General features: G+C 38.3%; 3 pseudogenes; all 3 read left to right on the top strand.

Annotated features, from left to right (window-relative positions):
• Positions 1-3,616: 3,616 nt before the first annotated feature.
• LOC149229520 (soluble inorganic pyrophosphatase 6, chloroplastic pseudogene) lies at positions 3,617-4,329 on the top strand (annotated as a pseudogene).
• Positions 4,330-4,989: 660 nt separating this feature from the next.
• Positions 4,990-9,671, top strand: LOC149229519 (soluble inorganic pyrophosphatase 6, chloroplastic pseudogene; annotated as a pseudogene).
• A 3,003-nt stretch (positions 9,672-12,674) lies between these two features.
• Positions 12,675-13,745, top strand: LOC149229518 (soluble inorganic pyrophosphatase 6, chloroplastic pseudogene; annotated as a pseudogene).
• Positions 13,746-14,043: the final 298 nt, after the last annotated feature.

Here is a 14,043-nt window from a genome sequence, read left to right as displayed (position 1 = left end):
TCCCCTAAATCGTAATCAATCAACATTAAATATAACTCATGCTCTAATGGTTTATAAAGATGAAGTTTGGTGTATAGGTAATAGATTCGTGATAGGAATGGGAGGTCGCGGGTTTGAGCCCTGAATTTGCTGATCCACCTCCATCGATGTCTTTGACCACTTGCCATGTGTCGAACTGTGGAGCTGCCACTTGGCCTGCAAAGGAACAAATTTTTACATGTTTCCTAAAAACTTCAACAGACGTTTTCTTGCTCATATGGAGGCCATTAGTGAAATTGAATATATCACTAGAATCAGCACGGTGAGCACTACGACTTTGTACTAGTTTCGGGACCATCTGAGACTATAAAATTCTGAGCATTTTGAGAATCATCCTAGATCAGTTATTGATTCCTACATAAATCCAAGGAATACTCTACCGAACATCTCCATTTGTTTGTGCCTCATGAGCATTGTAAATCTGAGGGCTGCTTTCCTGGTGCAATGGGAACCCACTCCCATGATTCACTCTTCCACAAGTCCAACACCTCAAAGGCTTCCTACCATTATCCTTATTCTACTCCTTAGGATAAAATCCATGTCCTCTCTCAACTACATTGAACTTCATGTATGATACTCCATTTTCCTTGTCACCTGCATCCTAAAGTCTTCCTCACTTCTTATCCCACTTTCCTTTAGTCTTCTCATTACCTTTCCAGTCCTGCTTAAGCTCAAAATTACACTTAGACTTCTCATAACAATGACTCAACTTCTCGATGACTTCCTTTAATGATCGAGGCTCATCATACTCAATTAGATCTTTATATTATAAAGGAAGTCCACTGGTTAACCATTATACCTTTGTATTCTCATCCTTAAGGTAGGCAACATACGTCAACGACTCTAGAAACTTGGTCATGTACTCTTAATCTTTCACGTAAACCATCTTCAACTCATATAACTCCTTTTCCTTTTCTTCATAGCATCTCTCTGACAAGTACTTCTTCTTGAAGAGTCATTTAAACTCATGTCAACTTATCTCCTCTATTTTATACCTTTAGCACTTTTCACATCTTGCCACCAGATCTCCACGTTTCCCTTAAGACTCAATATAACTACCTTTTCTTTCATATTCTCTGAATAATCATACAATAGAAAGAAATTCTTCATCCCAAGCATCCATGCTTCTGAATCTTCTAATTGGTTCACATCCCCATCAAAATTAGGAGGCTTCCATTTCTTGAACTCCTCTAGAAAATACTACTTCTAACTCCTTTAAGGGTGCTAACAATAATGATTATGATGCCTCTCAGAACTAAAGTTGGAATAAAATCAATGAGTGTTTTCTTATCTGTTAGTTCTATCCAAAGATCAGCCACCCTTGACTATGTCATCCTTGTCCAACCTGTGTCGTTTATGAGACCTGCAACCATATGCCCCATTAGTCTTTTCCTTGTTAACGTGATTGATCCTTAGTTGTCACTTCTTCTGAACATATGAAATACTCTAAATCATGACTTAATTAACATCTATTTCCTTTTCTTAAGATTTGGAAATGCTTTCTTGTGCCTCAATTAACTTTCGATTATCTACCTTACAACTTTCGGTTCATGCCTTGAAACTTCTAAGTGTATATTCTATATCAAGAGAGTACTCTTCTCCTTGTTGCTCAACTAACTTATCCCATTCCATTGAATTCACTTCATGACCGTAAGGGGAGTCATGTGAACTATATTCCACAATTATTCTCTTCATCTATGATCTTCTATCTCCTACAAACATGTCATGTTCGTGAAACCAAATAGAGACATAATCAAAATCATACCCTAGTGTATTTAGGGAAGGCTATTTCTTCTGCACAATCAATCTAGATAAGCATGATGTAACTTCAAAAGCATATCAAGTCATACATAAATAATGTAATCATGACTAAATAACTAGCTAGCATGACTAAATAATAAATGATAAACAAATGACATGCATGCACAAAAATCACATCTACCATGAGGTATGATGCTACAACATTACTTTGATACCAATTTGTAAACTACACCTCCCACATTTACCTAGTTTTAAAAACTCTCCAAGTTAAACATGAGTTGATTGTCACTATGATATGACCTGACCTCCAAGTTCTAGTTATGGAAGTGGGACCTACAAACTGGAAGTAAGCTAACATCCCTGAGAGACTACAGATCACTCAGGATTCTACCAACCACCCCAGGTGATCAATCACTAAGATGGAACTCCTTTTGACGATATTTACTCCCCAACAACACCCATAAGACTTCACGCATGTGGTTGGGAGGCTATACCCGGACCCATATGCTTATATCCATATGGTTATGACCTAAAATCCTCAATTTAGAGCATGTAATCATGAGATCTATGCCATTCTTTTAGGCTAGCATCCAGACCACTACCTAGAACTGCCTGAATCTTTCGAGAATCATTACAATGATTATAACAATGTTAAATAGTCAAAGCTTGAGTAAGATCTTGACCAATAAATTCCTAATGAAAGATAGACATTTTATCAAACAAATGACAAGCATATAAGCTACAAATGAAAAACATATATAACAACACTTGATTCTTTTCCATGTAAATAAAATAAGACAAAGATCATGAGACACATATTTCAAGATGAATGGTGGGTAAACACTATAGTTGGAATAACCTATCGATTAATAATGGCTATAGAAATTGGTAAAGGAAAGAGGCAATACATAGCATTTAATTATGAAAATAAAGGAAAATAGGAGAAAAGGAGGGTGAAGAGATAGAAATTTGCATGCAAAGGAAATTAGAGGAAAAATGAAGGGAAATGAATAAAAGTGAGACATCAATAGTCAAAAGGCATCAAATAATTAGTTCACATCTTTTGCACAACTTTTGGTTCAAATTTTGTCAATTTAGAATTTGGCTGACTTACACTCTTACACACTGAGTGTATTCTTGGAGCAGTGTAGCATTCACTTGGAATGGGAAAAAAAAGCCAAGCGAAAGCAAGGAAGCATAAGGAGACAGTTGGATCAACAACTACAATACACTTAAGTTGCAAGTAACATGTACCATGTGTGATCTCCTTTCTGGTTTTTGGATGCTTGTTATATGTATGTTGTTCCTTGGTTATGTGCTATCATTGGAATAGAGATTTTCCTATATTGATAGTGGTTTAAGCCTTGCATTGCCATTTCCTACATAGTCATGGTGTAGTGGATTTCCCATTTGGGTTTTCTGATTATTTCTCAAGTTTCCTATGGTTGTGGGTTGGAAAATATTCTTTACAGCCTTGAGGCAACTTAGATTCGCTAGAGATTGTGGGTTGAGTTACTAATCTCTGGAGTTTACGGTTTGGGACAAATTCTCTAGATCCCTAAAGAGGCTTGGGTTCCGTGGATGCTCTGGGTTGAGTTACTAGTTCCTGGAGCCCTTGACAACTTGGGTAGAGACCAATCTAGTTGATTTTAATTATTTCTAAACCATATAGGTGAAATCACTATGGTTAAGGGTTTAGGTGGTATGGCCTCTGTTACAGTCGGTGTTGTCAGTCCTTCGTCAGAGATCAAAACTATTTTTGCATTTCATCTTTAGGGGTCTCACTCAATTCATTCAGTTGCATCCCTTTAGGGGCATGCCATTGACCGACGGAAGGGCTTGGTGTCCTCGTTTCCCTCATGCTTTGTACCTGCTGGCTCAGGTCTGTTCATTTAAATAAAGTCTTAAAGCCACTTACAGTCCTATTTCTGTCTCTTGATCAGCAAGTAATTTTAGTCACCAGGTCTAGGGTAGTTGATTCTTTTGAGAAAATTGGTTAGAAGATATCACATTGGCATGATGTTGCAATTAGGAGATGGGGTCATCAATTTTTTGGTTAAAATACCAAAGGAAACAGGTGCAAAAATAGAAGTTGCAACTGAAGATACATTTTACTGCAAAAATGGCAAACTTCCAATGAAGCAAAACACTAAGAAGGGCAAACATCGATATTACCCATATAACATGAAATTGGAAATATGTATTGTTTCCACGAACATGGGAAGATTCATCTCTTGCAAATCCAAAAGTTAAAGGAGCATTTGATGACAATGATCCAGTTAATGTAGCAAAAGATTGGGGAAAGGTAGGCTAAAATTGGAAGAGTACCCAAAGTGAAGCCATTAGCTGCTTTAGCAATGTTTGATGAAGGTGTAGTGGATTGGAGAATTGTTTTTATTTCGGTTGATGATCCAAGGGCACCACTTGTCAATGATGTCAACAATGTTGAGAAGCACTTTTCGGGCACATTAAACTGCAATTCGAAATTGGTTTAGATATTACAACAGATGGAAAGCCAAGACTCTTTAAAAGTTTGCGTGGTGCATAGAACAGGCGGCGCGGCACATACGCTGAGCGCGGCGCACTGGGCCTCATAACCCAGTGTAAATTAACAAAGGCGCAGCGCATTGGGTGCCCGCGCGGCACACACAGCCAGAAAGCCTAAAAATTGGTCAAAACTTGTTCCAAACTCTCAGAACTTGCATGGATTCGACAGTCATGAAAAGTGATAAATATACAGAGGTTGTAGACACACTAGAGAATGCCAAAATCATCTTCATCAACACATGTGCGATTCGAGAAAATGCCGAAAAGAAGGTGTGGCAGAGGCTCAACTATTTCTGGTTTTTTAAAGAGAGAATGGAAAAAGATTTTAAAAGGGAACGATGCTTGATGGAGTGCCTGAATGAAGGCAAAACATTGAAGTATGAAGAAGTATTGGTTCAAGTTTCATATACACCTGGAAATACCCAATTCCATGATGCTGGGCTTTCTGCATCTACACAAAATCCCCAGGATCCTAAAACTAGCATAGTCCAAGGAAACGTAGTCGTGGCCAAAAATCCATGCTTTCACGCAGGCGATGTACAAGTTTTGTGTGTGGTGAACACTCCCAAGCTTCATCATATGGTCCATTCGACAATTATCCCCCAAACAAGGTGAAAGGCGCAATCTAGATGCGTGTTCGAAATGCGCGCGGCGCATTGGGAACAGGCGGGAGGCATAGGCGCGACACGGCGCACAGAGCCAGGCAGCCCGAAAATCTCCAGAACTCGCCCAAATCGCACAAAAACGCACAGATTTGCTGTAGATTGGCTCATATGCACACGGAAAAACATTAAAGCCAAAGAAAAATGGAAATATTATGAAGGGTTCCAAAAGTTATTCAAATGGCCAATGTAAAGGAAAGCGAATGGTCAAAGACTGAATGCTCAAATTTAAAATGTATGACATCAAAACGTGGCAGAGAAATAAGACACGGGGCCCATTTTTGTCTTCATGTGCGATTCAAAGGGATTTAGACCGGCAGATTTCACCTCTTCTTCGGTCATTCCGCAAATTCGAGTAGAAAATGTACGCTGCTTATCTTCAGAAACAGATGATTAGCTCTTCACCTTCAGTTGCTAATGATGATTAAATGACTCTCTATCCTCATCAATTTGTTTTCCCACGGATTGAGTTTATTTATTGTATGAAAAATCTTTGTGAAGGGGTTGGAGCTTCTGGGAGACGGTGTGGAGAAAAAACTCAGTGTTTCATTGTACAGCTTGGCCAGGAATTTAATAAATGATGTAGCTTTGATTCATGAGATTCATGTGGTATGAAGTTTAGAAGACGTTTCCTCTTTCAGTTTCATATGTGCCTTTTTATGTTTTACATTTCATTCAGAATCATTTCCAATTGAATGCTCTTAAGTAGGAAAGGTAGAATCCATTTTTATGCTCTGCCTTGTAAAGAATTCATACTTTGTGTGTTTTCCTCTGTCTGAGAAGGATTCATGTATATGCCCTTTTCAGCTTTTCTCAACTGTCTTTCCACTACATATTATTTCAGTTTAACTGCTAAACCTCCTACCTATCTTTCCTGACGAAATACTCTGCGTATTTGATTTAATTTCCCATCTCAAGCTGTCCTTTGTCCCATACAGCCTAGAAAGTTCGGTCATTCAATAAATTATCTTTTCATATCTTTTTACTAGCCTAAAATCAGTATTCATTTTTGAGTAATCTCAGACCCTATTGCTTTATTTTACTGAGTGTAACCCGGAGAGAGCCCTCTCCTATTCTGGTAGGGCTAGCTACCAAACTAAGCGTGGTTTTTGGTTACCCTGAATTTTGCCTTCCATCAGCCTAAGGCGGATTTAGGCCCTAACATAATGGCGACTCCACTGGGGACAGAAAATGGTTTGCTTGAAGATTGTCTTGCCCCAGTACATCTATCAAGTTCAGATCTGATGGTTGATGGTGGACAACGATCAGACATAAGAAGTCTGAAATCATTCACCTGGCGACTCCATTCACTGAAGAATCCAGCAATCGATGCTTCATGGTGACTCCACTGCAGGGAGATCAGTAGCGTAGAGATTTTCAAAATGGAGTGGGTTGCAAGAAGATACGCTCCCATGAGCCGAGATCACATCCCAGGTTTTCCGAATAAAATGCCCAAGGTGGATTGGCTTCAGAATTTGCCTATGTTCAGAAATGTGGAAGGTAATGACACTGCTCTTCATCTGGTGAAATTTCACATTCATGTGCATAAACTAAACATCAATTTTCCTGAAGACTGTTTGATGAAAATGTTTATGGTTACTCTGGAAGACGAAGCCCGATCTTGGTATGAAATTTTGCCACCTGCTTCTATTCATTGTTTAAAAGATTTTCATACAATATTCTTTGAAAGGTATAAAGAATCGTATCCATCCTTGGCTATAGTTCAGGACTATTGTAACCATGTTCATATAGTTTTATTGAAGATCTTGAGAATTTTTATGGGCGTGATGACTTAATGGATGGAGAAATCATGGAAGCATTGTATGAAAAACCACTTCAACAACATAAAGACGATCATGAAAATTTGCAGCAGAATCAAGATTTTAGTACGGTGGAAGATGAAGGAATTTTGCATATTAACAATCAATGGGAATTACATGAAATGAATGAGCAATATGAAGAATATTTGTATACTCCTTCACCTGAAATTAGTGAAGACAATCAATGTTTGAGCAGAAGAAAACAAAAAATATTATCTCCTCTATCTGAAGGCGAGATATACCAACTTTTGAATGGTCATGTTCCAGCTCAAGTTAACGCATATATGCAGTGTACACATGGTCAAGAAGGTGATGGTGGAAGTTCTTCTTCTTCTGAAAAGGATGACAGTCCTGTAAGCAGCTTTATAGATCAGCAGGTTGAAGATTTCCATATGGCTAAAAGTGATGAAAGAGAAAGTGTCGTTTCAGATCTGTCCATAAAAGAAGACAGCATGCAGAGAAGTCGAGTTTCAAATTCAGAATGTGATAATGTTAAGACAACCATTTCAGATGTAGATTCAGATTGTGATGACCAAGAAAACCTTGTACTAAGTCCCATGAAAGAGAACACTGCTACTGAAATCATCTGGGATGAAGAAGACAGAGTTTTGGATCCAAATGTTCTCATGTCATCAAAACACAGTCTTCACGAAGAGGTAATCCAGTCAGCTCATGAACAGAAAGATGAGATCTTTGCTCAAGCAAGTGAAAAATTTCCTCTGGATGAATTTATGGTAGATGATAGAAATGTTAGTGTTATGTTTCAAGAAACATCTGAAGTTGCTTTTCTCATTATTGATGAATGTGATGAATGTAATGAGAATCTGGCTGTCATATCGTATGAAGAGGACCTACCATATATTCAGACTTCAAAAGATCATACCATTCAGGATTCCCTTTTGGATTCCTCTTCATATGTCTCATGTTTTGAAATTTTTTTGAAGAGGAAATCTGCTCATCTATTTGTTCAGAATTTTTTGAAGACCAGGAACATACTCTTATTTATGAAGAAAGACCAGAATCAAGAGGAAAAGATACCTTGTTTTTCCAGCTAGAGGTCAATCTTCATGTTTTTCAAGATCCAATGGCATATTTGTTGCAGTCAGCAGTGAAGGTGATTATTGCAGTATTCAGCGATGAAAGAGATCATGGTCAATAATGTTTTTGGATGCCCAGTTACCAGCATTTGTTGTTGACCAGAAGATCTGATCAGGAGAATCAATCAAGGAGGCGTCTACTTGAATGGTTACATTGGAAGACACATTACACATGATTGTACATATTGCATTAGTACGCAGGTGGCTGTCATCATGATTTGAAACCCTTGAATCTTGATGGACTTCTACCATTGAACAAGTTTTGTAAGTTTTTGTTTTAGTTAAGTCAGTAATGAGTCATTTCCTTTTCCATTGAGTCAGTTTTTTCAGTCATGTTGGTTCCATAATTAAGTCGGTCTGAGTCATGTTTCAGTCAATAAATTGAGTCATGTGGATTTGTCAAGTCATCGATTCCATAGCCCAATGGACGAAAGGCACTATCTGCTCACCCACAGATCTGCAGTTCTTGGCACCTCCAAGGATCTACAATCCCCCATTGGAGCCAATGTTAGAGTCGGTCTTGTCAGTCCTCCATGAGAGATCAAAATGCTTTTTTCATTTCATCTTTACAAGTCTCACTCGATTCATTCAGTTGCATCCAGTTAGGGGCATGCCATTGACTGATGGAAGGGCTTGGTGTTCTCATTTCCCTCATGATTTGTACCTGCTAGCTCAGGTCTATTCATTTAAATCAATTCTTAAAGCCACTTAGAGTCTTGTTTCCGTCTCTTGATCAGCAAGTAATTTTAGTCACCAGGTCTAGGGTAGTTGATTTAGTCCTCAAAACGGCCAATAATGCCAGCAGGCCGAAGGGAGGTTCAATAAGTTTCATCTCCAGATTTTCATCATCAGTAATGCTCAAGGTTGATTCCTCTTCAAAAACTCTGTTTTGAAGAGGAAATCATCAAATTAATGTTTGTAATTAATATGTAAAGTCTTCTGTCATGAAGAATTTCAATCTAGGCCTTGGTCACCTTGTTATCTTCAGCAACTCTATACCCTGTAAGACAGAAAGAAATCCATCGTTCAGTTAATCAGAAACACTATGATATAAATGCCCAAAACAGAGTTGAGAGAATAAGCCATAAACTCTGGATTACAGAGTTTTCTTCTTTTGAGAAAACTGGTTAGAAGATATCACCTTGCCATGATGTTGCAATTAGGAGATAGGGTCATCAATTGTGTGGTTAAAATACCAAAGGAAACAGGTGCAAAAATAGATGTTGCAACTGAAGATACATTTTACTACAAAAAGGGAAAACTTCCAATCAAGTAAAACACTAAGAAGGGCAAACTTCGATATTACCCATATAACATGAAATTGGAAATATGGATTGTTTCCATGAACATGGAAAGATTCATCTCTTGCAAATGCAAAAGTTAAAGGAGCATTTGATGGCAATGATCCAGTTAATGTAGCGAAAGATTGGGGAAAGGCAGGCTAAAATTGGAAGAGTACCCAATGTGAAGCCATTAGCTGCTTTAGCAATGTTTGACGAAGGTGTAGTGGATTGGAAAATTTTTGCTATTTCGGTTGATGATCCAACGGCGCCACTTGTCAATGATGTAAACAACGTTGAGAAGCACTTTCCGGGCACATTAAACTGCAATTCGAAATTGGTTTAGAGATTACAACAGATGGAAAGCCAAGACTCTGTTTACAAGTCTGCGCTGCACATAGAACATGTGGCGCGACGCATACACTGAGCGCGGCGCATTGGGCCTCAGAACCCAGTGTAAATTAACAAAGGCGCGGCGCAATCAGTGTTTCATTGTACAGCTTGGCCAGGAATTTAATAAATGATACAACTCTGTTTCATGAGATTCATGTGGTATGAAGTTTAGCAGATGTTTCCTCTTTCAGTTTGATATGTGCCTTTTTATGTTTTACATTTCATTCAGAATCATTTCCAGTTGAATGCTCTTAAGTAGGAAAGGTAGAATCCATTTTTATGCTCTTGCTTGTAAAGCATTCATACTTTGTGTGTTTTCCTCTATCTGAGAAGGATTCATGTATATGCCCTTTTTGACTTTTCTCAACTGTCTTTCCACTACATATTATTTCAGTTTAACTGCTAAACGTCTTGCCTATCTTGCTTCACGAAATACTCTGCGTCTTTGATTTAATTTCCCATCTCAAGCTGTCCTTTGTCCCATACAACCCAGAAAGTTCAGTCATTCAATAAATTATCTTCTCATATCTTTTTACTAGCCTAAAATCAGTATTCATTTTTGAGTCATCTCAGACCCTATTGCTTTATTTTACTGAGTGTGACCCAGAGAGAGCCCTCTCTTATTCTAGTAGGGCTAGCTACCAGACTGAGCGTGGTTTGTGGTTACCCTGAATTTTGCCTTCCATCAGCCTAAGGCAGATTTAGGCCCTAACATAATGGCGACTCCACTGGGGAGAGAAAAGGGTCTGCTTGAAGATTGTCTTGCCCCAGTACATCTATCAAGTTCAAATCTGATGGTTGATGGTGGATAACGATCAGACATAAGAACGCTGAAATCATTCACCTGGTGACTCCATTCACTGAAGAATCTAGCAATCGATGCTTCATGGTGACTCCACTGCAGAGAGATCAGTAGCTTTGATATTTTCAAAATGGAGTGGGTTGCAAGAAGATACGCTCCCATGAGCCGAGATCACATCCCAAGTTTTCTGAATAAAATGCCCAAGGTGGATTGGCTTCAGAATTTGCCTATGTTCAGAAATGTGGAAGGTAATGACGCTGCTCTTCATCTGGTGAAATTTCACATTCATGTGCATAGACTAAAGATCAATTTTCCTGAAGACTGTTTGATGAAAATGTTTATGGCTACTCTTGAAGACAAAGCTCGATCTTGGTATGAAATTTTGCTACCTGCTTCTATTCATTGTTTAAAAGATTTTCATACAATATTCTTTGAAAGGTATAAAGAATTGTATCCATCCTTGGCTTTAGTTCAGGATTGTTGTAACCATGTTCATATTTTTATTAAAGATCTTGAGAATTTTTATGGGAATGATGACTTAATGGACGGAGAAATCATGGAAGCATTGTATGAAAAACCACTTCAGCAGCATAAAGATGATCATGAAAATTTGCAGCAGAATCAAGATTTTAGTACGGTGGAAGATGAAGGAATTTTGCATCTTAACAGTCAACGGGAATTGCATGAAATGGATTAGCAGTATGAGGAAAATTTGTATACTCCTTTACTTGAAATTAATGAAGACAATCAATGTTTGAGCAGAATAAAACAAAAAATATTATCTCCTCTATCTGAAGGCGAGATAGATCAACTCTTGAACGGTCATGTTCCAGCTCAAGTTAACGCAGATATGTAGTGTGCACATGGTCAAGAAGGTGATGGTGGAACTTCTTCCTCTTCTGAAAAGGATGACAGTCCTGTAAGCAACTTTATAGATCAGCAGGTTGAAGATTTCCATATGGCTAAAAGTGATGAAAGAGAAAGTGTCGTTTCAGATCTATCCATAAAAGAACAGAGCATGCAGAGAAGTGAAGTTTCAAATTCAGAATCTGATAATGTTAAGACAACCATTTCAGATGTAGATTCAGATTGTGATGACCAAGAAAACCTTGTACTAAGTCCCATGAAAGAGAACTTTGCCGCTGAAATCATCTGGGATGGAGAAGACAGATTTTTGGATCCAAATGTTAACATGTCATCAGAACACAGTCTTTATGAAGAGGTAATCCAGTCAGCTCATGAACAGCAAGATGAGATCTTTGCTCAAACAAGTGAAAAAGTTCACAGGATGAATTTATGGTAGATGATAGAAATGTTAGTGTTAGGTTTGAAGAAACATCTGAAGTTGCGTTTCTCATGATTGATGATTGTGATGAATGTAATGAGAATCTGGCTATCATATCGTATGAAGATGACCTACCATATATTCATACTTCAAAAGATCAGACCATTCAGGATTCCCTTTCAGACTCCTCTTCATATGTCGCATGTTTTGAAATGTTTTTTGAAGAGGAAATCTGCTCATCTATTTGTTCAGAATTTTTTGAAGACCAAGAACATACTCTTATTTATGAAGAAAGACTAGAATCAAGAGAAAAAGATACCTTGTTTTTCCACCAAGAGGTCAATATTCATGTTTTTCAAGATCCAATGGCAGATTTGTTACAGTCAGCAGTGAAGGTGATTATTGCAGTATTCAGTGATGAAAGAGATCATGGTAAATTATGTTTTTGGATGCACAGTTACCAGTGTCTGTTGTTGACCAGAAGATCTGATCAGGAGAATCAATCAAGCAGGCATCTACTTGATTGGTTACATTGGAAGACACATTACACATGATTGTACATATTGCATTAGTACGCAGGTGGCTGTCATCATGATTTGAAACCCTTGAATCTTGATGGACCACTACCATTGAACAAGTTTTGTAAGTTTTTGTTTTAGTTAAGTCAGTCATGAGTCATTTCCTTTTGCATTGAGTCAGTTTTTTCAGTCATGTTGGTTCCATAATTAAGTCGGTCTGAGTCAGGTTTCAGTCAATAAATTGAGTCATGTGGATTTGTCAAGTCATCGATTCCATAGCCCAATGGATGAAAGGCACTGTCTACTCACCCAAAGATCTACAGTTCTTGGCACCTCCAAGGAGCTACAATCCCCCATTGGAGCAAATGTTAGAGTCGGTCTTGTCAGTCCTCCGTCAGAGACCAAAACTCTTTTTGCATTTCATCTTTAGGGGTCTCACTCGATTCATTCAGTTGCATCCTGTTAGGGGCATGCCATTGACTGATGGAAGGGCTTGGTGTTCTCATTTCCCTCATGATTTATACCTGCTAGCTCAGGTCTGTTCATTTAAATCAAGTCTTAAAGCCACTTACAGTCCTGTTTCTGTCTCTTGATCAACAAGTAATTTTAGTCACCAGGTCTAGGGTAGTTGATTTAGTCCTCAAAACGCCCAATAATGCCAGCAGGCCGGAGGGAGGTTCAATAAGTTTCATCTCCAGATTTTCATCATCAGTAATGCTCAAGGTTGATTCCTCTTCAAAACTCTGTTTTGAAGAGGAAATCATCAAATTAATGTTTGTAATTAATATGTAAAGTCTTCTGTCATGAAGAATTTCAAATGCAGGCCTTGGTCACCTTGTTATCTTCAGCAGCTCTATACCCTGTAAGACAAACATAAATCCATCATTCAGTTAATCAGAAACACGATGATATAAATGCCCAAAACAGAGTTGAGAGAATAAGCCATAAACTCTGGATTACAGATTTTTCTTCTTTTGAGAAAACTAGTTAGAATATATCACCTTGCCATGATGTTGCAATTAGGAGATGGGGTCATCAATTTTGTGGTTAAAATACCAAAGGAAAGAGGTGAAAAAATAGAAGTTGCAACTGAAGATACATTTTACTGCAAAAAGGGCAAGCTTCCAATCAAGCAAAACACTAAGAAGGGAAAACTTCGATATTACCCATATAACATGAAATTGGAAATATGGATTGCTTCCATGAACATGGGAAGATTCGTCTCTTGCAATTGCAAAATTTAAAGGAGCATTTGATGACAATGATCCAGTTAATGTAGCGAAAGATTGGGGAAAGGCAGGCTAAAATTGGAAGAGTACCCAAAGTGAAGCCATTAGCTGCTTTAGCAATGTTTGATGAAGGTGTAGTGGATTCGAAAATTGTTTCTATTTCGGTTGATGATCCAAGGGTGCCACTTGTCAATGACGTCAACAACGTTGAGAAGCACTTTCCGAGCACATTAAACTGCAATTCGAAACTGGTTTAGAGATTACAACAGATGGAAAGCTAAGACTCCGTTTACAAGTCTGTGTGGTGCATAGAACAGGTGGCGCGGCGCATACGCTGAGGGTGGCACACTAGGCCTCAGAACCCAGTGTAAATTAACAAAGGCGCGGCGCACACATGGCACACACAACCAGAAAGCCTAAAAATTGGTCAAAACTCGTTCCAAACGCTCAGAACTTGCACGGATTTGACATTCATGAAGAGTGCTAAATATACAGAGGTTGTAGACACACTAGAGAATGCCAAAACCATCTTCATCAACACATGTGCGATTCGAGAAAATGCCGAAACAAAGGTGTGGCAGTGGCTCAACTATTTCTGGTTTATAAAAGA

Source organism: Pinus tabuliformis, chromosome J, assembly GCF_031772625.1.
Source record: "Pinus tabuliformis cultivar Carrire ecotype Pingquan chromosome J, CPIR1, whole genome shotgun sequence".
Classification (NCBI taxonomy): Eukaryota; Viridiplantae; Streptophyta; class Pinopsida; order Pinales; family Pinaceae; genus Pinus; species Pinus tabuliformis.
The sequence above is the reverse complement of the archived record's forward strand: the minus strand, read 5'-3'. Positions and strand labels throughout refer to the sequence as shown.